The 25,119-nt window shown below is 44.3% G+C and overlaps 1 protein-coding gene across 2 annotated transcripts in view; it reads left to right on the top strand.

Annotated features, from left to right (window-relative positions):
• Nucleotides 1-25,119, top strand: part of SUSD4 (sushi domain containing 4) — a 140,740-nt gene that overhangs the window by 47,305 nt on the left and 68,316 nt on the right. The gene's annotated exons all lie outside the window — the stretch shown is intronic.

Genomic DNA, 25,119 nt, shown 5'->3' with positions numbered 1-25,119 from the left:
CACTGTCCTGGGACAGCTCTTCCCGAGCTCAGGGCATTGAGCAAGAAAACATACTTTTGTAACAGTAGCGCTCTGAGAGTCTCAGACTAAAGAGAGGTGTCACTCTCCCTGTGTGAGCTACAGGGTACTGGATCCCACAGCTTCCTTTATTTTCTTTTGTAGGAACCATTTCTGTGTGTCTGCTGCCCCCTTGCTTTGTTCCACTCAAGGAAGATGTTGATATTAGCAGACAAACCCATTGCCCCCATTCCTGCTACTTGTGTTTAGCCAGATGTTCTTAGGGGCCTCTGTGCAACACCCTGAGAAGCAGAGGGACACAACCACCCAGGGTATGCCTGTGTGGAAGGAGAGCAGCCAGCTCGGGCCCAGAGGGAGCGCCTGGTGTCCTGGTCTTGTTCTACATGCTGAGTGCATTTCAGCTCACAGGCACAGTGCTTCTTAAAGACCACTCCATTCCCACCTTCCCTCCCCTGATGATGTCGTCACATTACAAACAGAACAGGGCAGATACCGCATGAGGCACTGCTCTCTCTTTTAGATGTGCGATATTTATTGAGATGTTGGGGACAGAGAGAGAGAAGATAAAATTGCTTTTTCTACATTCACCTACGTTTTTTTTAAAGGACAAAAGTGTAACTCCCAGAAGAAATCATTTAACAAAGAAATCTCTCCTGGATGAGCAAGAACAAAGGGAAGCTTCGGGAGGGCTTAAGAGGTATCCCTGCATTAGGCATTGTGCTAGCTCTTAGGAGCACTTCTTTTAATCCTCATCACAATGCAGTGGGTGTTCACCTGGCTGCGCTGAATAGAAAATGAAGTCATAGGAGGAAAGTAACTTGTCTAGTCAAGACCACCTTCCTAAAAAGTGATACGGCTGGATTTGAACCCAGATCTAATTGGCTTCAAGTCCTTGCCTTTTCCACCATCCACCCCTCCCACCAATACTTGTGCCATGAAAAAGGTAAGGGAGGGGGAACATGCTTCTAAGCTTTACTTTCTTTGTTAGTTGGAAGTGACAGTGTGAAACTTTTTATTTCATTGACAAACATAAAGAAACCATGGATTAAAATTCAGCAAGAAGAAGCATGCCCCTAGAAAAGAAGCTGATCCTATTGAAAGAGCAGCTGTATTCCCTCCTACCTGTGAAAACCAGTCTGTCTTGTGTTTCCTGTTGTCTCATGTTGGTGTGTTGATGAATTTTCAGTGTATACTTTGGGTAGATGCAGGTGACCCAGGAGTGGATTAAGGGGGTGTATTGTGAGCAGGTTATTAACCCAGCCTGCTGAGAGGGGCAGAGCCTGCTGGGCTCGTTCGTCTTACATTAAGAAGGGCAAGCATTGACGAGCTCCCAGTGAAGTCAGAGCAACTCAGGGCAGCAAATCTGGGGCAAATGGGCTTCCTGGCCTCATGAGAGACATTGATTTGAGTTTAATAATAATAACAAATATAATAGTAAATTTCCTTTTTGTAGTAAAGGAGAAATATGAACTGTTGGCAAAGACCATTTACCCAAGTTTCTTGAGGACTTTCTGAAAGACTGAATGCAATTTCAAAACAAAGTACTTCCAGGACCAGGTGGAGATACAAGAACGTCCGAAGACCCTGCTGCTTGACCGGACGGCCTTCGTCTGTTACAGGAAAGGGGTCCCAATCCAGACCCCAAGAGAGGGTTCTTGGGTCTCATGCAAGAAAGAATTCAGGGAGAGTAGTCCATAAAGTGAAAGCAAGAGGAAAAAAGAATGGCTACTCCATAGACAGAGCAGCCCAGAGGGGCTGGTTGCCCATTTTTATGGTTATTTCTTGATTTTATGCTAAACAAGGGGTGGATTATTCATGCTTCCCCTTTTAAGACCATATAGGATAACTTTCTGATGTTGCCATGGCATTTGTAAACTGTCATGGCGCTGGTCGGAGCGTAGCAGTGAGGATGACCAGAGGCCACTCTCGTCGTCATCTTGGTTTTGGTGGGTTTTAGCCGGCTTCTTTACTGCCACCTGTTTTATCAGCAAGGTCTTTGTGACCTATATCTTGTGCTGACCTCTTGTCTCATCCTGTGGCTTACAATGCCTTAACTATCTGGGAATGCAGCCCAGTAGATTTCAGCCTCGTTTTATCCAGCTCCTATTCAAGATGGACTTGCTCTGGTTCACATACCTCTGACATTTCCATCAGCCTAACCTCTGGTTGATGATGCCTTTACAAGGTCCGTGCTGCCCATCTCATTGTCGTATCCAAGGCCCCCCTCCTCTCCTAGGTGCATCTGCCTGCCTCAAACACCCTTGCTTGCCTTCTTTGGCCAACCAGATCCTACAGCCTCTAGGGATGGTTGTATAGGGAGGTGGAGGGGGCCAGACAGACCTGCATTTGGATCCTGCCCTGTGACCTACTAACTCAGGGACCTTGGGCAAGTTACTCGACTTTTCTAAGCCTCTGACTCCTTGGTTATAAAATGGGTGTGTGAATGTGAGCCCCAGCTCAGTCTGCCTTTTGCCCTCCACTGGACATGGTTCTGACCTAGTAGTTCCATCCTACACCTGGAAGAAGTCCTTTTGAATGGGGCAGCATTCTGGCACAGACTCATCTTCAGAGAAGGAGGAGGCAGATTGACGGGCTTCTCCAGGGGCAGTTGTCAGGGGTGAGGAGAGACGTCCAGTCCTGCCTGGTGTCTGTCCTGGCTTTGCTCCAACCCCCTTCTTCCAGGTTCCCATGTGGCCAGGAGTGCGGAGGAGAGTGGGGAGGAGCTTGAAGACTGAATGAGCCATTCCTAGCGATAACCCTGCAAGCCATGGGATGCAGCAAGGCAGTATTATTTCGGCACCCCCATCAGAATGCTATAAAAAGGAGAGATATGCTCCCTCACTTCTCCCCAGAAGTGGCTGGCCTTGTGCCGGGGACTGATTTCTGGATAAATGCACCAGTGAAGTTTCTCTCCATCCCCATGCCCCTACATTTTTTGGGTGCTTAAGATTTTTCCAAGTCATTTTGGGTTGCAGCCTCTCTTCTGCCCTGTTATTCTCCTTGCAAGCCCCTGCTGCACCTCTCTGCATCCTTGGTCACCTTGGTGCCCTTCCTTGTAGGCTTCGTACGCAGGTCTTACATCTGAGCCACTTTCCCTGGGTGGCAGAGCTTCTCAACACTTGTGCGTCCCCTTTTCTTCTAGAGTCACGCTATAGAATCAGCACTGTTTTTCTTTGACCTTTTGAAAACCTGCCATTGTAAGTGTAGGCTTTTAAGACAGACTGTATACGTCTAGCATCCCCTTCCCTTGCAATCAAGACTTCTAATCAGCAGTCTCTTCCTCCCAAGGGCTTGTCACTTTAACTTTAATGTTTAATTCTTGAAACTCAGGCTCAGGTACTGAGGAGCAGCTGCCATAGTAATCAGATCTGTTCTCTGAGACCAACTTAAAGAGAAATAGCAGAAAATTTTTTTTCAGATGAATTTTACCTGGAATTGTAGCCATCTGATGGATTCTTCCTGCCCCCTGCATAGACAAAATCAGACTATGGCAATGCAATAAAGAAAGCGTTTAATAGACAGAAGGCCAGCTGTGCTACATGGAAGATGGAGTTATTACTCAAATCAATCTCTCTGAAAATGCAGATGCTAGGGTTTTTCAAGGATAGTTTGGCGGGCCAGGGAGTCCACTTGTGGGTGGGGCCACAGGATCAGTTGGTGGAGTCCACAGGTCCAGGTGGAGCCATTGGTAGTCAGAAATGCAAAAACCTGAAAAAACATCTCAAAAGGCCAATCTTAGGTTCTGCAATAGTGACATTATCTGCAGGAGTAATTAGAGAAGTTGCGTATCTTCTGACCTCCAGAATAATTGCTGGTAATGGTTTATGTCTACACCTTAGCAGAATTCAACCTTCTAACATCCTCCTAACCTGATGGCCCTTCATTAGCTCTGCAAAGGCAGTTGAGCTTTGGGGGAAGACCCGCTATCATTTAAACTATAAACTAAATGTCTTCCAAACGTAGCTTGGCTTACACCCGGGAATGAGCAAAGACAGCCAGCCTGTAAGGCTAGAAGCAAGATGGGGTCAGCCATGACAGATTTATTCTACTATCATCATTTTGCAAAGGTGGTTATAGAACTCTAGTATAGAAAACGTAAATTAAGTGGTGGTCTCAGAGTTCCACTCCCTCAGCCTCCTCTTTCCCATCTGAGGCAGAGCCTGAAAGAAACAACCTTTGTCCTAGGGGAGAAAGTTCTCGGCAGGTAGAGAACTCATCAAACGCTCTCAGATAAGATTTCTGGAGTGTATTAGTTCATTTTCATGCTTCTGTTAAAGACATACCTGAGACTGGGCAATTTACAAAAGAAAGACATTTAATGGACTCACAGTGCCACGTGGCTGGGGAGGCCTCACAATCATGGTAGAAGGTGAAAGGGACATCTCACGTGGTGGCAGACAGGAGAAGAGAGCTTGTTCAGGGAAACTCCCTTTATAAACCATCAGATCTCTCTTGAGATCTCTTATTCACTGTCATGAGAATAGCACGGGAAAGACCCGCCCCCATGATTCAGTGACCTCCCACCAGGTCCCTCCCACAATGTGGGAATTATGGGAGCTACAATCTAAGATGAAATTTGGTTGGGGACACAGCCAAACCCTATCATGGAGCATTTTCAGCTCATCTTCCTATTTTTGAAATCCTTCTGTCCCACTCATGTCTCCCTCGGTCTGTGGGTCATGGCATCATCATTGCTCACCAAGGAGCACCCTACCCTGAGTCTTAGATGTGATGCAAGTTGTAGATCTACGTAACTTTCAGCTCTGCTCCACCCACCCCGCTGAGGTCAGATTTCTGCTCACTGAATGTTTATCCAGGACTTGGTGTGGTGTTTCATTCAGTCCTCATTACTCCATGGGTCAGGTATTGTTTTCCCCTTTTGCCAGAGTGAGTTTGGGGAGATGAAAAGGTTTAGTAACAGGCGTAAAGTCACAAAACTAAATGATAGTAAAGCTGTTACTGATCTGGACCTGAAGAGAGGGTTCTTGGATGTTAAGCAAGAAAGAATTCGAGGCAAATCCATACAGTAAAGTGAGAGCAAGTTTATGAAGAAAGTAAAGGAATAAAGAATGGCTACTCCATAGGCAGAGCAGTTCTGAGGGCTGCTGTTTTGCTATTTTTTATGGTTATTTCTCAATTATATGCTAAATAAGGGGTGGATTATTTGTGAGTTTTCCCGGAAAGAGGTGGGCAATTCCTGGAACTGAGGGTTCCTCCCCTTTTTAGACCATATAGGGTAACTTGCTGATGTTGCCATGGCATTTGTAAGTTGCCATGGCGCTGGCAGCAGTGTCTTTTAGCATGCTAATTAATGTCTTATAATTAGTGTGTAATGAGCAGTGAGGATGACCAGGGGTCACCTTCATGGCCGTCTTGGTTTTGGTGGGTTTTGATCAGCTTCTTTACAGCATCCTTTTATCAGCAAGGTTTTTGTGACCTTACCTTGTGCTGACCTCCTTTCTTATCTGGTGACTTTCAATGTGTAACCTTCTGGGAATACAGTCCAGTAGGTCTCAGCCTTATTTACTCAGCTCCTATTCAAGATGGAGTCACCCTAGTTCAAATGCCTCTGACACTACTACCCTCTCAGGTTTGATAATTTACTAGAACAACTGGCAGAACTCAGGAAGATAAAGGATATATAGGATATAAAGGATACAAATCAGAACCAGCCTAAAGAAGACACACATAGGGTAAGGTCTGGGAGGGTCCCACATGCAAATCTTTCATGTCCTCAGAATGCATCGCCCTGCTGGTACATCCATGTATATCACTAGGCTCACCCAAGCTTTGGTGTCCAGAGTTTCTACCAAGCCTCCATTACATAGGCGTGATTGATTAAGTCATCAGCCATGTGGTTGGACTCAATCCGCATGCCCCCTCTCCTTGTCAGAGGTCAGGCTGATATCACATGACTCAAAGCCCCAACCCTCTAATCACATGGATGGCCAGCCCCCATCCTGAGTCACCTCTGTAGCATAAACTATCTGGAGATTGCCATCAGTGGCCTTGTGAGCATAAACTATCAAGGCTCACCATGAATAATAAGATACTTCTATAAGGAAATTCCAAGGGTTGAACAAAGCTCAGTAAGCAGGGACAAGGCCAGCCAAATTCTTTGTTACATAGTGGAGCTATATTTACTCTTTTCCCCTTGCCTGTTTCCCCAGACTTGCTCTGCTTGGTGTCTTGACTTCTCTCGGCAAGTTGCCACAACTTGTTACCAGGTAACATCACTGTGTTCCTACACCGGAAATGGCCTAGGAAACATAATGGCTTTCAGCCTCCCTTTCCTCACCTGCCTCCCTGGCTGATGGGTGACACTGTCAGTAGAGAGAGAGGAAAATGTAGGGATTTTCCTTGAATTCGGAATGAGGGAGCCCAACCTCACGGCTGTACCTCCATAATTACAGTCAAATCTGCTGCCCTTGGGCCTCAGTTTAACAATCCAGGTATCCAGGCCATTCTCAAATTGCATTTGAACAGCCTTTTGGAGTTTTCAAAGCACCAGGGATTCTTCCCTCCCAGGTGCTCCACAGCTCTGAGAGATGGACAGGCTAATTCCAAATTCCTCTGTTTTTAGATGTGGTCATGAGGCTCTGGAAGCTTCTCTAATTTGCCAAAGGTCATGTATCAGTGAGGTGATGGAACCTGCCTAGCAGCCAGGATTTAGAGCCAGGCGCCCTTTCCCCAGCACCAGCCAGTCTAACCCTATCCCCAGAGAGCCCAGTTGAGTGATTTGATACAGATCACTTTTTTCTGTCCTGCAGAGTTGAGGCCTAGACAGCTTTTAGTTCCTAGCCTATCCTATTTGCCCACTAATGAGACAAATTGTAGGCTCCATAAAAAATTAAATAGCAGCTGCTTCATTTTCTTCCTATGAACTTTGAAATGATGATGCTCTCATTTGCATGGCTGCTCAAGGTATGAATATCTGGGCCTGCAGGATCCAAGAGTCCTTAAATTTAACCAGAGTCATATGTTTTTTTCAGATTGGCTGGTGTAAAATATTTTGAGAACCATTCATGAACCGAACCATTAGCTGTACAAATGGAGCACGTGATTTCTGCTCACCCTGTTGGCTGCTAATTAATAATACCTTCCTAGTGGAGGTACTACCTGCAGGCTTCTCACTGGAATAACATCAAAGAGATGAAATTAGAAAATGAATTGAGTTTAGAGCAAATCAGCAAACAGCTGAATCCTAGAGCATAAAGTTCTACACTGCTCTCAGCAATGAAAGGACACAGACAGATACAATGCAAGCCCCTGTTGCACCTAAGTTCTCAGTGCAGATTTTTCTGTTTTGTTTTCTGCCCTATAATGATAGTACAGCTTGCATTTTGACACTAGAGAAAGGAAGACTTATTTGCTTCTATGTTGTAGAGGTTTGAGGATTTATAATGTTTTGCAAGAAAAACAAACAACAAAAAATCTGAGCCCATTTCTGAATAAACAAGAATCTGTTTGCAATTTGTTCCTTGCACTCATCTTACATGAGTTGATTCCCATATTTGACTATTCACAAACACCGTCTACCTCCATCACTACTGTAACATGCCACTTAAACCATAAATTAGGGTAGAAATCTGCAGATAAAAAGGGTCAGTGCCTCCATGCCCTTTAGTGACTGTGATTATCATTATTAGTATTATTATCATCATTTTGGAAGCAAAGCTGTTCAGCAGCAGCACAGGCTGCCTGGAGAGCACCAATGTCATATGTAGCATTTCCTTTTATCCTCCAGGTAGTGTTTAGGCTAAAACCAGAGAGAAACATATTTATTTTGGGAACTGGTGGTATTTCATCAACCCATTTCTGATTCACTTCCTTTCTTTACAAACCGACTAACTCCATTGACAGCATATTTATAGAACAGCGTTTCGGAAATTAAGTAGCTTCAGATAGGATGTAACAATTCATTATCAATCCTGAACAGACGGCTGCTTTTTCCACGGCATCCATCTGTGTTATTTCTCTCCTCGTCTTATGGTACCTGCCTAGTGTGAGCACCATTTATTTGCAGCATGCAGGCTACCCTCTTGGGGAGGAGAGCTATAAAGCACACCCGCACATTCTACATGTCAGCACTGCAGACCTTCGGAGTCTTGGGCAACTCAGAGTGAACACCACTCCTCAGGCAGGGAGATGATTTAGGGGGGCCACTAAAGGGACATGATGTTATTTGCAGGCACCTCTGTGGAATTTAATACCCACCAAAACACAGCTAGTCCTCAGTGCCACATGCCTCTAGAGGCACCTTACTGCTTTGTTTTGAATCTTTGAGACTGTGTCTGTAGAGGGCCACGTGGGCCATTTCTGACCCACCCTCAATTTAACATTCCGTGCCATTAGAGTTCATTTTTTAAAATAGCATTTTTTCTTGATTATGAATGTTCATTGTAGAAAATTGGAAGAAACAGAAAAGTGTAAGGAAAAATAGAAAAATCACCCATCAACATTCAATCTTAAATAGCATGGTTAATATTTAGGTATATTTCTTTTCATATTTTTCCATGTGCACACATTGTTTTTGTGTATTCGCTCAAAAAAGAATCATGCTATATACACTTTTGCATTGTGTTTCTTTTGTTGTTGTTGTTTTGTTAACATGTATATGGGGAATTGTCCCATAATCATTAACACTAATAATTAGTGAATCTTCAAAAATATAGTTTCAGTGGTTTCTGAATAGATGGTTAGCAATTGTTTTGGCTCAGGTTCCTCATGAAGAGGTGCTCCTGAGAAAGTCTGACCCTGCTTGGGAATCGGGGTGCTATGAGATTTTATAAAAGCCTTTCCAGTGGAGGGATAGCAGGGGGCCCACATCCTTACTGTAGCCCAAGGTCATAGCATCACAGCTGTGCTTATATAAGAATCACAGCACTGGGTTCAGAGGCTGGTTCTTGCACGCAGAGCAGCATCCAGGTCACTGACCTCTCTGTCTGGTTAAAGGCACTGTCCCAGGGCTGTCCAGCTTAGGGAGAGAAATGGCACTCCAGGACCATGGGACTCAGTAAGAGATAAAATGAGCAGCCCTTTCAGGCCTGCACCTGAAAGTGTCCAGGTCCAACTTATCACCAGTGGGCCATCAGTGAAGCCCACCTGTCAGTCCCAGGCACAACCTGGTCCTGTCCAGCCACGGTGCTGGAGTTCTTGAGTAAACCAAATGTTAGAATTCAGAGACACAACTCCAGTGGAGTTGATGTGGAACTCTCTAAGCACAGAGGTCACACAGGAGAAACCAAATTATCCATGATTTATGAGTGGTAAAATAGGATCAGAAAAGTCTCTGCTAGTCGAATATATGTCGGGATGTTATTCAAAAAGACTAGTCTTTTGGTAGAATGCATCTTGTCCTCAGGAATTCCTTTCATCCAGGCCTCTATTCTTTCTGGAATAGCTGTCACCAGGATTCATACCTGTTCACACCAAACTTACACACCAGGATTGATGCTTAGTGTGGAGAATGAGACAAGAAATGTTACTGTCCTGTATTTCTCTAAATTAAATATGATCTAGCCAGCATCTTGGACACCCCTATTCTGAGAGGGCTCAGGTTGCCCCTTAGGCACTCAGTCCTACTCACGGTAGCCCCTCCCCAGTCCTGAGCACCACTTCAAGCCTGGTGCTATGACCTGCGAGTAGAACCTAGAGAGGTCCTGTTGCTCCCCTCTTATCCCTGGAGAAGCTCTCCAGGGTCTCTGTCCTCTATTGTGCTTCTCCCACGAGAAGCTTTCTTCTGCTAACAAAGATAACCAATAATGAATAGGTAGACAGCAGAGTGCAGGTGTAAGTGCACTCCTTTTATCCTCAGCCATTCAAAAGAAGGAGGCTGATCCATGTGTAGTGGTGTGCAGATATCTCCAAGATAGTTGGGGTGTGTATTTAATTATGCTACCTCTGTAATTTTACTTTGAATCCCTATGGTTTGTTACAGCAAGGTGTTTTTGTTTTTGCTTTATGTCTTATCCTGTTAAGCTTGGAGATGGTTGATTAGAAGAGGGAAAAAAACAACAACTCTCTTTCTGCATCAGAAGAATAATGGTTCCCCAATTTTTTATAATCAGAGAATGACATACTCTATACAAGTCTTTTTGGATGAGTTCATATAGTCATCCTTATAAGTAAATCCTTTATGTTTCATCCTTGTTTAGAGGGAATTCTTTATATTTCATGGTCTTTGTGATTTTCTGGGAGATAACTTTTGGTAGTGGCCTGAAGTACATGTGCCGTCAGGTCGAGATGCCATTCCAGTAGGGGACAAAGTATTGTAGGCCCACCTCAGAGGATTGTTTTGCTGCCCTCAGAATAGAAGGAAACCCAGATTAGGGATCTGGCTCCCAGGTTCTAGTCCCTCTTCTCAGAGCTGTGGGAGCTGGCACAGTTGTTTACATTTTTTGGTCTCAAATTTCTCAACTCTAAAATGAGGGAAGTTATTTAAGTAAATTCGAAGATTTTTATCTAGCAATAACATTCTGTAATTTCATTATTCCTGAACACTTTCAGCTTATATATGCTTATATATTATTTCTTAATGTATTAGGCCATTCTCGCATTATTATAAAGAAATACCTGAGACTGGGTAATTTATAAGGAAAGAGGTTTTATTAGCTTACGGGTCTGCAGGCTGTGTAGGAAACATGATGCCAGCATCTGCTGGGCTTCTGGGGAGGCCCCAGGGAACTTACAATCATGGTGGAAGGCGAAGTTGGGGAGCAGGTGTCTCGCATGGTAGGAGCAGGAACGAGAGGGCGGGGGAGGTGCCATACACTTTAAAACAACCAGATCTCAAGAGAACTCACTCACTATCACAAGAACAGCACTTAAGGGGATGTGCTGAACCATTCATGAGAAATCCAACCCCATGATCCAATCACCTCCCACCAGGCGCCACCTCCAACACTGAGGATTACAGTTCAACATGAGACTTGGGTTGGGATACAGATCCAAACCATATCACATAGTTTTCAGAAGTTTCTTATAAAAATCCCATTTGATTTAAATAGCCTTGAAAAAAAGATGAAAACACTTTGTATTTAAAATATATTACTATTTAAATAAGTTATCCCACTATATTCAGATAAAGGATCTGCTTTATCTGCTTTATTGGGATCTGATCCCAATAACTGATCAATAAGTAGCTGCTGTTGTCCAAGGACAGCATGGGGGGAAAGAACAGAACTGGTGGCTACCAGAACATCTGGGAAAGTTTTTTATGATAAATTTATAAAGGTGATAGAAGCAAGATTTTCCTCAAGCTAATCTTTAAAACAAACAAAGTAACGAAAACAACAACAAAACCCAGAGCCCTAATCTTGTTACTTGACTAAGCATGTACTGAGGTTCACCTGTCACAAGCACTGCAGATAAGCCGGGTAATGAAAGAACATAGTCTTCTTGCACACACCCTCTGAAGTCAGCCAGTGCTTTCTATTTCCCATAGTATCTTCTATTTCACATAGTGTCTTGTTCTTCCTCCCCATCTCCAGTCTCCCCGCAAAAGTCCCAGTGGCACTTGAGAATCTGCATAGAGATTGGAAACCTCACATGCGATCTGGACTCTAGTTTACGAATGAGCTATGTAGAGGAGGGAGTATTCAGTATCACTAAAAAAAGAGTGTTTGAAAGTTGTTACTATTAACAGTTGGATTTTCATAAAGCAACTGTGAGAACTAATCCTATCAAACTGTCATTGATCCCATGGGGTTGTTGCATGGATGAAATGAGATTGTGTATGTAAAACCCATTGTAAACTGTGAAATTGTATCCATGTGGAAAACATATTTTAGTATTGCACTAAAGCTGTTGCTCACAGAAAAGAAAGGAAATTTGATTTCATAAAAAAACAAAACAAAACAAATAGCCGTAGGCATGTTGAGATTGCCCCATGCATTGTCTTCTGGGCTGCTTCCGTCTAAGTGCTTGTGCTTTGGGAGGTTTTTACCAATTTTTGTCAAGAAGAGGCTGGCTGGATGTGGTGGCTCATGCCTGTAATCCCAGCACTTTGGGAGGCCAAGGAGGGAGCCACTTTCTGGAGTTAGAGACCAGCCTAGGCAACATGTTGAGATCCTGTCTCTATAAAATAAAATAAAAATAATTAAAATAATTTTAAAAAGAAAAGGCTATAAACTGTAGAATTTAGAAGTGGAATGGACCCCCCAAAAAAACTCATCCATATGCTTCATTTAGTGGTAAGATATTAACACCCAGAAAGATCAAGTTACTTGTCTAGTATCACAGGGCTAGCTAGACAGGCAGCTTTCATTATGCTCAATAAGGATGTGCTTTAGAAAAGAGCCACATCTTTGACCATATTACTCAGTTAAAAAAATTATCTGTTGGCTTATGCCTGTAATCCCAGCACTTTGGGAGGCCAAGATGGGCGGATCGCTTGAGCTCAGGAGTTCAAGACCAGCCTGGGCAATATGACAAAATTCTGTCTCTACCAAAAATATAAAAAAAAATCCAGGCATGGTGTCACACACCTGTAGTCCCAGCTACTCAAGAGGATGAGGTGTGAGGATAGCTTGAGCCTAGGAGGTGGAGGCTGCAGTGAGCTGAGATTGTGCCACTGCACTCCAGCCTGGGTGACAGAGTGAGACCATATCCCCCAAAAAAAATTATCCATGCCTTCTTCAAATGTTTTGACAATTGATAATCTTAAAACTTACAAATGCAAGACTTTCCTGCCGCCATCTTCCTGTTGATGAAGTGAATCCTCAGATCTTCCTGATGAGTGGTTTTCTGTGCTTGCTTGATTTTGAATAGATGAAGGTTTATTCTGTTTTCCCATGATATAATACCACAATCTGGAAGAATTTTGTGATGTTGCTGGGCATGCTTTCATAGAGCAGTTTCATGAGACTAGAGTGAAAATCACATTATGAGTTAGCATTGTTATCAGTTTTATTGGAGCTGAAACTGAGTGAAAGGATTTAGGAATAATTGGGTAATCAAAGCGAATTAAATCAAGAGGGGGAAAATATCAGTTCTGGCATCAAATGGGGACTGCAATGACTTCCACATCTGTGGTCTTTATCCATTTTAATCAAGTCTAAATTATGCTATTAAGACTTATTTTTGTGACGTTTACTTGTTCAGACATAGCCGACTTTATATTCATCTCTGAATATTTCTTGAAACATTAAAGCATTCTCACTATTTCTAGGCAAGAGTTACCTAATTTGATTAGCATCCAAATATTCAGAGTTGCAACTGTGTTTACAATCATGAGTGCAGTGTTCAATGTGGTTTCTGTGTAATAGAATCCGTATACTAAGCCTGCAGCCCACATAGATGAATTCTGCATCCCCCAACTCATTCCCATGTCTTCAGAAAACTAGGTTTGAGTATGCCTTGTTGGTATAAATTTGCTATAATAAATAGTATATCGTGCTATATGGCAGAAGTATCACTATACTAACTAGCCCGGTCTTGCTTTCTGGTTTTCTTTTGTTGTATTTCCCAAGGGGCACTGCTTTTGCAGTGAAAAATCTATTTAGCCTAATAAATGGTAACAGAAATCAACTTCCCCTCCCAAATCTTAAATATGTAACTGGCAATACACAGAATTAAGGAATGACATAGCACTAAATTCACAAACAAGACAATTTTGGGAACCGTTGATTTCTTTGTTGAATTTTTTGTATTGTCTCTTATTAGAAAATTTGTCTTCAGTCTCTTTTTTTGCTCCAAGCTCTTTCCCCATAAATCTTAGAATCCTTGGTGTTCCCATTTGGTGCTTGGGTTTTGCTCTTGCTTAGACTCGTGGGTGCCCAGAAACATCATCATGTGCTTCCCCCTGCAGAGAGCCTATGAATGGACCTGCAGTCAGGGAGGTTTCACATCATCAGGATTCCTATCCCAGAAAAGCAGATGTTCATAGCTCTGGGAATGGAATGCGACCCTTGTGGAGAGCCTATAAATGGATACATGAGGGGCACCTGTTCATATGGATAAACTAAGGCTATAAACGCCCTCATCTTGCCACAGCTCTTCTAGGCCTCTTTAGGGTTAAGACATACTCCCTTCTGAGAATTTCTGGTCTAGCTTCACGTCCTGTTACTGTGGATTGTTTGTAACCAGCCTTTGCTGCAACTGTTACTGCTGATTAAAATATCTTGCTAATCATAGGTTATGGAAAGACGGTGTTTCTGTTTTAAGGCTCTGTTAGAAATTACTGATGCACACACTATATTGTAAATTCCTATCTCCGTATACTATACTTCTGCATACAGATGTTATGTTAAAGAATTACTTCATCCCCATGTGACCATCTCACCTCATAATCAAACGACCCTAAATCCCTCACTAACCTACCCCCACTCTCACTAAACTTAATAATAAATGCTGGTATATCCCGTGCATTGGCAGTACCGCGGGACCAGAAGGAGGTGACCCCCCTGGACCCAGCTTTCACTAACTTGTGTGTGTCTGTTATTTCTCGACCTGCCAATCCACCTGGGAACAAGGAAAGAGCCCCGTTGCATTGCGGGCTGCTGGCCAGATCCCTCAATACTACTATAAGGTCACAGTTTGCAGATAAAAAACTATTGAATGTCCTAGATGTAAGCTCACTCTTTGGAAGCCTCAGGTTCCCATTGTTGGTTCAATGAATGCCTTTCTGCTCCTTCCCCCAGTGCCCAGCACTGTTTGTTGATGGAGTGAATATATAAACAGATTATGATTTTTCTTTCTTCATCTCTATTTTCTAAAATTCTTTTGTCTCCTTCCCTTTTTTTTAAAAAAACCAAGAGCCGAAGTTTTCCCAAACAGAAATTGTTTAGACTGGAACAGCTGTCAAGGAACACTAAATAATAATCTTGTTATGGACATATGTGTTATCAATGTTTTTGAGATAGGGTCTTGCTCTGTTGCCCAGGCTGGGGTGTAGTGGCAAAATCAGGACCATAGCTCATGATAGCCTCGAACTCCTGGGCTCAAGTGATCTTCCCACTTCAGCCTCCTGAGTAGCTAGGACTATGGGAGCATACCACCATGCCCAGATAATTTTAATTTTATTTATTTATTTATTTAGAGATGTGATCTTGTTATGTTGCCGAGGCTGATCTGAAACTCCTAGACCTAAGCAAAGCGATGAATTTTTATAAAGCAATCTCATTTCCTTATTGATGTTAGTTGTAATTTTCACAGTGTGTCTGTATCTCCTGCTGTTTTTAGTGCCTGCTGGTTCTGGGACATTCTCTTATTCTCCTGGGCCACACGGGCGTCTCCTTCAGAGGCAGGTTAGTTTGGATGTGCTTTTCTTCTGCTCCATCTCTTTGACAGTTGAGGTATTCCCAGGCAGCCTTGGGGTCTGGGTTAGTCAGTGTTTCTAACATTTTCTGGAAAATGTTTGGCAGCCCCTGAGCTACCTATCATTGGGGCAGGGGGCCCTCAGAATGTTTGAGCCTGACCTTGGTTAGGGTGAATCTCCAGAACATGTAGAACTTCTCTAGACTCAGGCTCAGGAGGAGTCCTCCATCTATTGTTGGTACAGACACACACCCGGAAGCAATGTCAGGATGGACATTGGTGGCAAGAGCATGGACCAGCCTGAAGTACAGTTGACTGCAAAGTGGCTGGAAATTTCTGGCATGCCAGACAGTTCTGTGTTGTCAGACCACTAACAGCCAGGAGCACTGTGTTTTGAAATATTAGTGTTAGAGACTTGGTTTATTTGTTTAATAGGTTTTGCCTAATATGATTTCCTTATTGTTGCCTCTTTCCTCGTCTTCTTGTCATTGCTGATGCCTTGGTCTAGATACAATATTAGCTCAAATAGTTGCTGGGCATTTGTCTTACTCTGGAAAAGTCAGGCTATCATTGGACATGTTCATTTATGAGTTAAGGTCTGTATTAGTCCATTCTCACACTACTATAAAGACATACTTGAGACTGGGTAATTTATAAAGAAACGAGGTTTAATTGTGCTCATAGTTCTGCAGGCTGTACAGGCTTCTGCTTCTGGGTAGGCCTCAGGAAACTTACAGTCATGGTGGAAGGCAAAGGGGAAGCAGGTGCGTCTTACATGGCTGGAGCAGCAGGAAGAGAAAGCAAAGGGGAAGGTGCCACACACTTTTAAACAACTTGTGAGAACTCTATCAGGAGACAGCACTGGGGGATAGTGCTAAACCATTAGAAACCACCCCTATGTTCCAATCACCTCCCACCAGGCCCCACCTCCAACACTGGGGATTATAGTTCAACATGAGATTTGGGTGGCCACATGGAGCCAAACCGTATCAGGTCATTCTAAGAGCAAGGGATTTTGAGGTGATGGGAAACTCAAGGTGGTGTAAGGTGAGGTGTGTGTTGGCAGTAAGGAGATGGTTAAAAGGCCCCTCATCAATAGATCCTCCAGAACCGACACGATTCATTTTAGTTTGTGTCCTTTACTAACATGCCCAGATGACTAAACTTTGTCTTTAAAAACAGGCAAGATTTTTTGAAGTTTTTCCTCTCATGGGACAGAAAGATTCCTTCCTCAGCATAAAGGGTTATTGATGCACAGAGATATTTTGCCAGTTGGGTGGTTTACCTGCTTTGCTGGTGATGAGAAAAAGGCAGATCTTAGTCTATGGGAAGCTAGATGAGAATGTTTAGAAGTAAGGAGGGGAAAGCCCTTACGTGGGTCAAGAAGGGACTTCTTCAAGTTTATCACGTCCTTCTCTCTTTATTTTACTGCTGAGGGCAGTATGTACTCCAGTCTCTAGAACTAACTCTATTTCATGAAACCAATATCTGACTTAGGTTGTGTTCTCCCCAAGAACACCATACATCCCCAGGAATATGGTACAGACCATGCTGTGGTCAATAGATGTTTGAGAACTGATTGCGTGGATTCTGGGATGTTTTAAGTGACAAGTCAGGATCCCGGGCCCCATCACACTGAGACTGTGTGCTAGGAGGTGTGGGCTTTGGGGGAAACATGAGGATTGTATTGTATAGAATCATTAAATATTACAGCATTGCTATTTGCTCAGCCCTGTTTTAACAGATACAAAGACTCAAAAAGATTTTAAACTGTTCTTTCCCTAAAGAGTTTATATAATATCATGAAGATCTGAGTCATTCACAAACTGAGATATGATAGGAAAAGGCTAAGTAGAGACAACATTGTTAGCAGCAAGAACATTGGACTGCAAGTCAGAAGCCTCAGAGTTTAGTCCCAGCCCCATGCTTAGCTGTTAGAGTGATTTTTCAGTTAGAATAACCCAAAAGATTGCTTTTCACACCTTTCATTTTTATGATTCTTTTAAAAGACTTCTTATGTTGTTCACAGCCTCAGTGTCCTCCTCTGGGGGGGTCAAACTAGATGACCTCTAAAGTGGCTTTAATGGCAACTGTGTGAGACTGATAGTGCTATTGCAGGATGGGGATGGGCACGCTTTGGGGTTGGTCTTGATTCCAGTGAGCGTTTGCAAGCCCGTCTGTTTAAACTTTCACAGGAATGCCCTTTTTCGCTAGTCCTGCTCTCACTAAGTCAGTGCATACAAAATCAATTTTTGTGTGTATATCCTGTTTCTTCCTCCAAAGCCTCATATAGCAGTTTACAGAGAAATGGAAACCCAGCCTTAGTTCTAAATTGATTTGGCTACATTTGATACACTCTTCCTCTCTAGAATATGACTTTTCAGTTATAATAACCCAAAAGATTGCTTTTCACACCTCTTTCATTTTTATGATTATTTTTAAAGACTTCTTATGTTGCTCACAGTAAAGGTGGTGGGTTTCAGCAGGCTCAAAAGTAATCCAACCAGAAGTGTCAAGATCTTATAAAGAAACTGAGGGTTTCTTTGCGTGAGAAGAGAGGGGCACTCTCAATCCCTGTTATTCACACAGTTTTTGGTTAGGAGAAAAGAAAGAGGGGATTTCAGCCTTCATTGAAGAGCAGAGTCCAAATTACAATACTGCCCCTGATTTGTTCCAGAGGTCACAAATGCTGGGCAGGAAAATGGGTGCCAGTGATGGTGATGCCAGTAATGGAGAGGGTGTGTCAGCCCCAGGGAGTACTGCAGGCCAGGACCCTGCCCCTGGGGTGCTCTGACCCCAGGACTCAGGTGCTTTCCCCACTAGATGACTGCTTACCAGAACTCAGGGATCCAGAGAGAGAGCACATCCTCTAGGTGGAGGGACATTCAGCATATGTGTCATTCACATTTGTAAAGTACTCTAGTATTTTAGGGAAACTGTATGAGTTTGGGTTCTCCAGAGAAACAGAACCAGTAGGAGGACAGATAGATGTCTCCTTGGAGACCCAGGAGAGCCAGTAGTATAGTTCCAGCTTAAGTCCAAAGGCCTGAGACCCAGGAGAGCCAATGATGTAAGTTCCTGTCTGAGCTCCAGTCCAAAGACAGAAGAAGATCCATGTCCTTGAAGACAGGCAGAGAGAAGAGAATTCTCCCTTACTCAGCCATTTGTTCTATTGAGGCGTTGGACAAATTGGATGAGGCCCACCCACCTTAGGGAGGATAATCTGCCTGTCTCCGTCTACCAATTCAAATATTCATCTCATCTAGAAACACCCTCACACGTACATCCAGAATCATGTTTGACTAATGTCTGGGCACCCTGTGGCCCAGTCAAACTGACACATAAAATGAACCATCACAAAGGCTATCTCTTATATATGTAAGTGCTCCACTCTGAATTAAATTTAGGAAGAACTGCTAAAGGATGCCACTTCTGAGGGCTGATAAAAATGGAATGTTTTCTTCTCCTCCCACTCCCCTCAAAAACAAACATATTGGAATCATTCTGTGAACTCTTTTCTCTTCTCCAAACTGTGACTACTTAGTTCTCATGCGTGAGCAGAATATGAAGAATGGGAAGGAAATAGGTTGGGACTTTGAGAATACTGGTTCCTAGGATAAGATGATTTGAATTGGGCCTGCATACAAATGATTTTCCACTCTGCTTCCCTAACACCTACACCAGCCCACTCCTTAATGGATATGTTATTTGAGGGGGCTGATCATCGTCATTATGGAAGGACACTGTCAGAACAGCTCTTCAGAAAAATGACCCAGGCTGGGAATTGATCTGCTAGGGGATAATTTGAAAAGTAGAATTTGAAGCTCTGGCAGGCCCTAGAAAATTACTATCTTGCTCAATGGAATTAGTTGACCAAGATGAAGAATATTTTCTTCTTGTACCATCTTATCTTCTGATGGCTCTCTTTTCCCCACTTACTCTTAATTCCCTGTTCTGTGCCAACGGTTGGAGCCCATGGCCGGCAGCATTCCTGATCCTCAGTGCTGTCAGGAACAGAAACAGTCAGAGGTTAACTATGCTTACTTGAAAACAGAGGAAGTGCATGGGAATGTTCTTTTAAAGGGAAAGGAATAAGCACAGAAAGAGTACAGAATTAAATTCATGAGGAAATTGTGCAGCTCTCACGTTGTAACTTCCATGAAACTCTCATCATTTATTTATCAGTGTAGGAGTCATTTTTCTGATGGATTCAGGGCTGGATCTTCAGTTCTCCCCTGAATTGTCTGTCCTTCTCTGAGAGAGGACAGCTTTATGGCAAAGAGTGGGGGATACGACCAGCTGAGGAGTCTGTATGCTGAAAGGCATGCTGAAAGCTGCTAACAAACAAGGCAGCTTTCAGCATGCCTTGTTTGTTAGCAGAGGGTGACTGGTCAAAAAGTGTGTGTTGGGGAACTTAGATGTCTCAGTCAAATCCCTCACATAGACCCACCTCTGGCCCCCCATACTGGAGAGGGAGGAAGAGGCCTGAAGTGTTTGGAGCTGTGGATTGGGAGAAGTTTATAAAAAGTAATTAAGGAATATAGTCTACTCAGGTTAGGAGAAGAGAGAAAGGTGAAAGGGTGTTAGGAGAGAGTGTGTCTGTGCTATAGGAGGGCATTTCACATCTCCCTTGTCTGTGGAAATCATAAGCTCCTGGGACTGTCAGTGCCATTGGTGTTACTGTTTGGTGGGTGGAGGTGGTTCCATATGGGTCCAACAGGGTAGTTGGCATGAGGCCCCATCCATCTATCCATCAATCCATCCATCCATTCATCTATCTGTTTATCCACCCATCCAGTCCAACCCATCCATCCATCCATTCGTCCATCCATCCATCTAGTGATGCATCCATTCATCTATCTATCCATTTATCTATTCACCCATCCAGCCAGCCGTTCATCTATTCATCCATCCATCCACCCATTTATCCACCCGTATATCCACCCATTCACCCATCCATCCATTTATCCATCTATTCATCTACCCATTTATCCATTCACCTAGCCAACCAGCCAGCCATTCATCTATTCATCTATCCATTCACCCATGTATCCACCCATTCATGCATCTGTCCATCCATCCATCCCTGGCTTTATCCTTCATTAGCAACACTTGTAGAATGTCTGCTTTATACCACACAAACATGCCAGATGCTGAGGAGGTGAAGACTAAGAGGTACTCTTTCCCCCCAGGAGTTCACAGCCCAGTGGGGGAGACCACTATGTAGAGCAGTGATGATGGTCAGAGTGACGAACACTGAGAGAGGTGAGCCCAGGGTGCGTTGATGAGAAGAGAGGCCTCCTATTCAGACTCTGCAGGGGAGCTTGGAAGACTCTCTGGAAGAGACACTATTTCAGCTGTGTCCTGGATGATGAGTACATTATTGGGAAAACTTTCCCTTGGTAGAGGTTCTGGCATGACTTCCCTTCCTGCTTCAGTGGGAGACAAGCCCTTTATTCAGGGCCTGGGTCACCTTCCAGCCCACATTCAGGTGGGGACAACTTACCCCACCTGCCTCCCCCTCACTTGTCTTCATCCACAGCCTTTTATTTTACAGTGTTTTACTTCCTGCTGTGTAGAGACACATTCAGATCTCTTTCATGTTAAAATTTTAATACAACAATAATAAAAACTCTCCCTTGGCCCTAGTCCATGAACAGCTGCCTCCCTATGTTCTTCTGTTCACAGTAAGCATCCTGAAAGAGCATTTCCTACATACTGTGTCACCATTCCCTCTCCACATGTTGGCAGACAGGCTTCCTCCCCAGGGACAGTCCTTTCCTGTCCCTGCAGCTGCCTGGGCAGTGGTCCCAATGTTCTCTGTCTTCAGTTAGTGGATGCTTTCAGATCTTTACTTAGTTGACCAATGGGTCACATTGATGTGGCTGTCCATTTCTTCCTTCCTGAAACTGTTTTTCTTGCTTTGGGAACACTGGTTAGGTCTTTCTTCTTGATTGTCCTGGATTTTCCATGCCCTTTATATTAGTCCGTTCTCACGCTGCTATAAGGACGTACCTGAGACTTGATAAATTATAAAGGAAAGAGGTTTCATTGATTCATAGTTCCACAGGACCAGGGTGGCCTCAGGAAACTCACAACCATGGCAGAAGGGAAAGCAAATGCATCCTTCTTCACATGGCAGCGGGAAGAAGAAATGCAGAGCAAGGAGGGGAAAGTCCCTTATAAAACCATCAGATCTCATGAGAACTCACTCACTATCACAAGAACAGCATGGAGGTAACCACCCCATAATTCAATTACTTCCTACCTGGTCCCTCCCATCACATGTGGGGATTATGAGAACTACAGTTCAAGATGAGATTTGGGTGGGGACACAGCCAAACTATATCGTCCTTTCTGGATGTCCCTTATTTGTGTGTCCTCAGCTGCTCCTCCCTTCACATTATGCTAGTTCCAGGAGGGCATGCCCACCCGTGCCTTGGACTGCTACCTGTACGTGGATGCACAGCACAGGGCATGCAGAACTTCTGGCTCATGCTCCAGCTGATGGCTAGACATCTATACCTGGCATCCTCAAGAACTCAGACTCACCACACTCCACACTGAACTCTTCCCCCTTCTCCCTGGGCCCACTCTTCATCTTGTTCTATTAATCTGAGCACATGGCACCACTGTCTACCCTGACATAGATGCCAGAACCAGGAAGGTATCCTGGATGCCTCTCTCCTGTCTCACTCCCACTGTCACTCCCCTATCCAGGAGGTCACCAGGTTTTGTGACTCTGTGTCCTTAATGTCTCTGTAATCCTCTCGGTTCCACTGTCTCTGCCTTGTTTCTGACTCACCTGGAGTACTGCAGGAGCCTTGAAATTCCACAGTTCTCAAATGTCTGCCCTCAGACAAGTGCTCGACTGGCTGTCCAAGAGTAACCTCACCCCACCCCATGCAGAGAGAGCCTGGCTCAATTGATCAAACTGCCTTTGATAAAGCTGCCCAATGACCCTGAGGCACAGCTGGTGTCCTGGAAGCCATTTCAAATTATCTTCCCACCCTTTTCCTGGTCTGTAGCCATCAGTCCTTCACATGGGCACCAGAGAGATCATTCTAAAATGCGAATCTGATCCTAATCACTTCCCTGCTCAAAACTCTCAGTCTTGACCCCGGTGCCCCTCTCTCCCACATCGAATCCAAACACTGAGCTAACACAGAGCTTCCACAGTCTGCCTCCATCTCTTTCCCTTCTTTTATCCCCACAGCCCCACCCCTAGCAGGTACCCTGTCCCCAGCTGGCAGAACCACCTCTTTTCTGACAGGTGCTGGGCAGCTTCCCACCTCCATACCTTCCAACCTGTACCCACAGCACTCTTCTTCCCTTCTGGCTACTCTTCACAAGGATCCCACTCAATGCTTGCAGAAGTTCCCATCCTCTGTTATGGCACACTCATCTTGTCCTTCTGTTGCCACCCATTGACTGATACATGTGCCCCACCCCAATATTATGAGAGCTGACACTGGTTCTATTTGACTTAGTGTGAGAGAGAATGACTTTCACCTATGGACAGCCAGAAACGTCCAGATCACCCAGGTTTCAGGGCTCTGGATAGCTGTGCTTCTAGGCCTTCTAAACTATATAATACCATGAATTCCACTGCTGCTAATTTTTCCACCTCAATAGCATCACGAATATATGTTTCAATATATGTACACAGCAGGCCCTGGCTATAGGCCATGACATCCATGTTTGCTTATCTGCCTTCATCCCAGCTATCTGGGCACAAAATGTCTTAGACCTCTTCCTCACCCCAACATCTAGTCAGTTGATAAGGGGAGCCTGAAACCCATGGCTCAGTACCATCATGAATATATATTTCAGTATTCATGATATTCATAAATACATGTTTCAGTATTCATGCTGGTACTGAGGTAGAAAAACTAGCAGCAATAAAATGGGCATGAGATTGCCCTTCCTTCCAGATGGAAGGAAATGATTGACATCCATCATTTAGGAACCACTTGATAATCTAGAATACTTTCCCCCAAATTAAAAACATGCAGCCATCATTTAATGACTTTCAAATAACCCTCTGCTGGGCTACAACACAACTTGTGCTACCGGGGTATTCAGTCCCAACAGAGCGGCAGCAGGAGGGCTGAGAAGGCTGGGTGCTGTCTCCTTTGTAAAAGCATCATCAGTTTGGTAAAATATCAGACCTGATCCTACTTAATAAGTACAAGTGTCAGATGTGGATGCTGTGCCCTCCTCCTGCCTGCCTTCAAACAGCTTTTCCCTCCCCCCACTTCTTTGTCACCTCTGCACAAAGTGAGCACTGTCACAATGACTTCTGGGCATCCTGCCAGTGCCATGCCTCCTGTGCTGTGTGGCTTTCAGCACAGCAACACTGGTAGAGGGTCTAGCATCATAAGTCAGGTGGGGAGGGAAGCCAGTGAATCCTACACAAGCACATAAAAGCTGGGGTGGGGGAATTCACCTGCAGCTGAGGAACTTTTGCAAGCGCAGTATGTTAGAGAAAACCAGGTATCTTATGAGTTCGATATCTGGGCATCACCTGGAAACCAGGTAAACCTTGCAAGAGCCCCAATGATACTTACTGTCTCCAAGGTCTGGGTTGAGACTTCCCCATTACATCTGGATGGTGTCCAGCCTGACCTGGCACTAGCAGGCTGTGCTGGGGGTGGGGACAGATGGGCACACCAATTCCCATCTACATAGAGTTATGTATATTTGTTCTTGGTACCCATTCAGTAAGGATTTGTCTATTGATTTTGTGAGTAAGAGAATGGAGTAGAATGCCTCTGTAGGGCTCAGGAGTTTCTTGTTCTGGAGTTTGTATTCCTCCCTTTGAGGACACGGTTAGAGCATTATGCACACAGCAGACCCTCCCTTATCGCTGGCCCTCGCCGTGGCTCATGACATCTGTGTTTGTTTCAGGGATCTGCCTTCATCTAAGCTGTCTGGGCACAAAATCTCTTAGATCCCTCACTCAGCCCAACATCTGGTCAGTGAAAAGGGGGGCCTGGAACCCAAATGTCCCAAGTTTGGAGCATTTAGAGTGAGGACACATTAGGAGCATTATGCACACAGCAGACCCTCCCTTTTCCTTGGCCCTAGCCGTGGCTCATGACATCCATGTTTGCTTATCTGCATTCATCTCAGCTGTCTGGGCACAAAATTTCCTGGGTCTCCTTCTCACTCCAACATCCAGTCAGTTGACAAGGGGAGCCTAGAACCCAGGTGTCCCAGACACCAGCATCCTCCTTGTGTCTCCACTGCTCTCAGCCCATCACCCCTTACCCATACCCTTGCTTGCTCTCCTGCCTGAGCTTCTGGGCTCTCTCTCTTTCAGTCAGTCCCTCAAGCTGCTGTCCTCCAACCTTATTTATTCATTCAGCAAACTCGTATGGAGCACTGAATAGAGAGGACACTGTGGTAGATTCTGGGGATGTCAAGATGGAGTCACAGGACTTGTTCTTGGAGGACTTACAGCCTGGGATGAGAGGCAGCTGTTCTGCAGGTAATTCAGCACAGAGCTGTGTTCACGCTACAGCAGTGGAACAAAGTAGGGATGAGGCAGGCGGAGAGTGGAATTAATAAAGGCAGCCGGGTGGAGGAGAAACTTGAATAGGTCTTGAGGAGTGAGTGTTCCCCTGGCAGATAGCGGTAGGGGTAAGAGAAAGAGGAAGGGCATTCCCAGCCACCCCTACCATATACCCTGGGTTATAACTACATTCCACTTGTTGCTCCCTAAACACACCCTGCCATCTTCCAGTCCCCAACTATTCATTGTTCATGCCATTTCTACCATTAGAAAACCACCCATGCCTCCCTGCATAGAGTTCTGTATTGAAATTTCACCCCTTCCTC

This window comes from Piliocolobus tephrosceles, chromosome 1 (genome assembly GCF_002776525.5).
Source record: "Piliocolobus tephrosceles isolate RC106 chromosome 1, ASM277652v3, whole genome shotgun sequence".
Classification (NCBI taxonomy): domain Eukaryota; kingdom Metazoa; phylum Chordata; class Mammalia; order Primates; family Cercopithecidae; genus Piliocolobus; species Piliocolobus tephrosceles.
The sequence above is the reverse complement of the archived record's forward strand: the minus strand, read 5'-3'. Positions and strand labels throughout refer to the sequence as shown.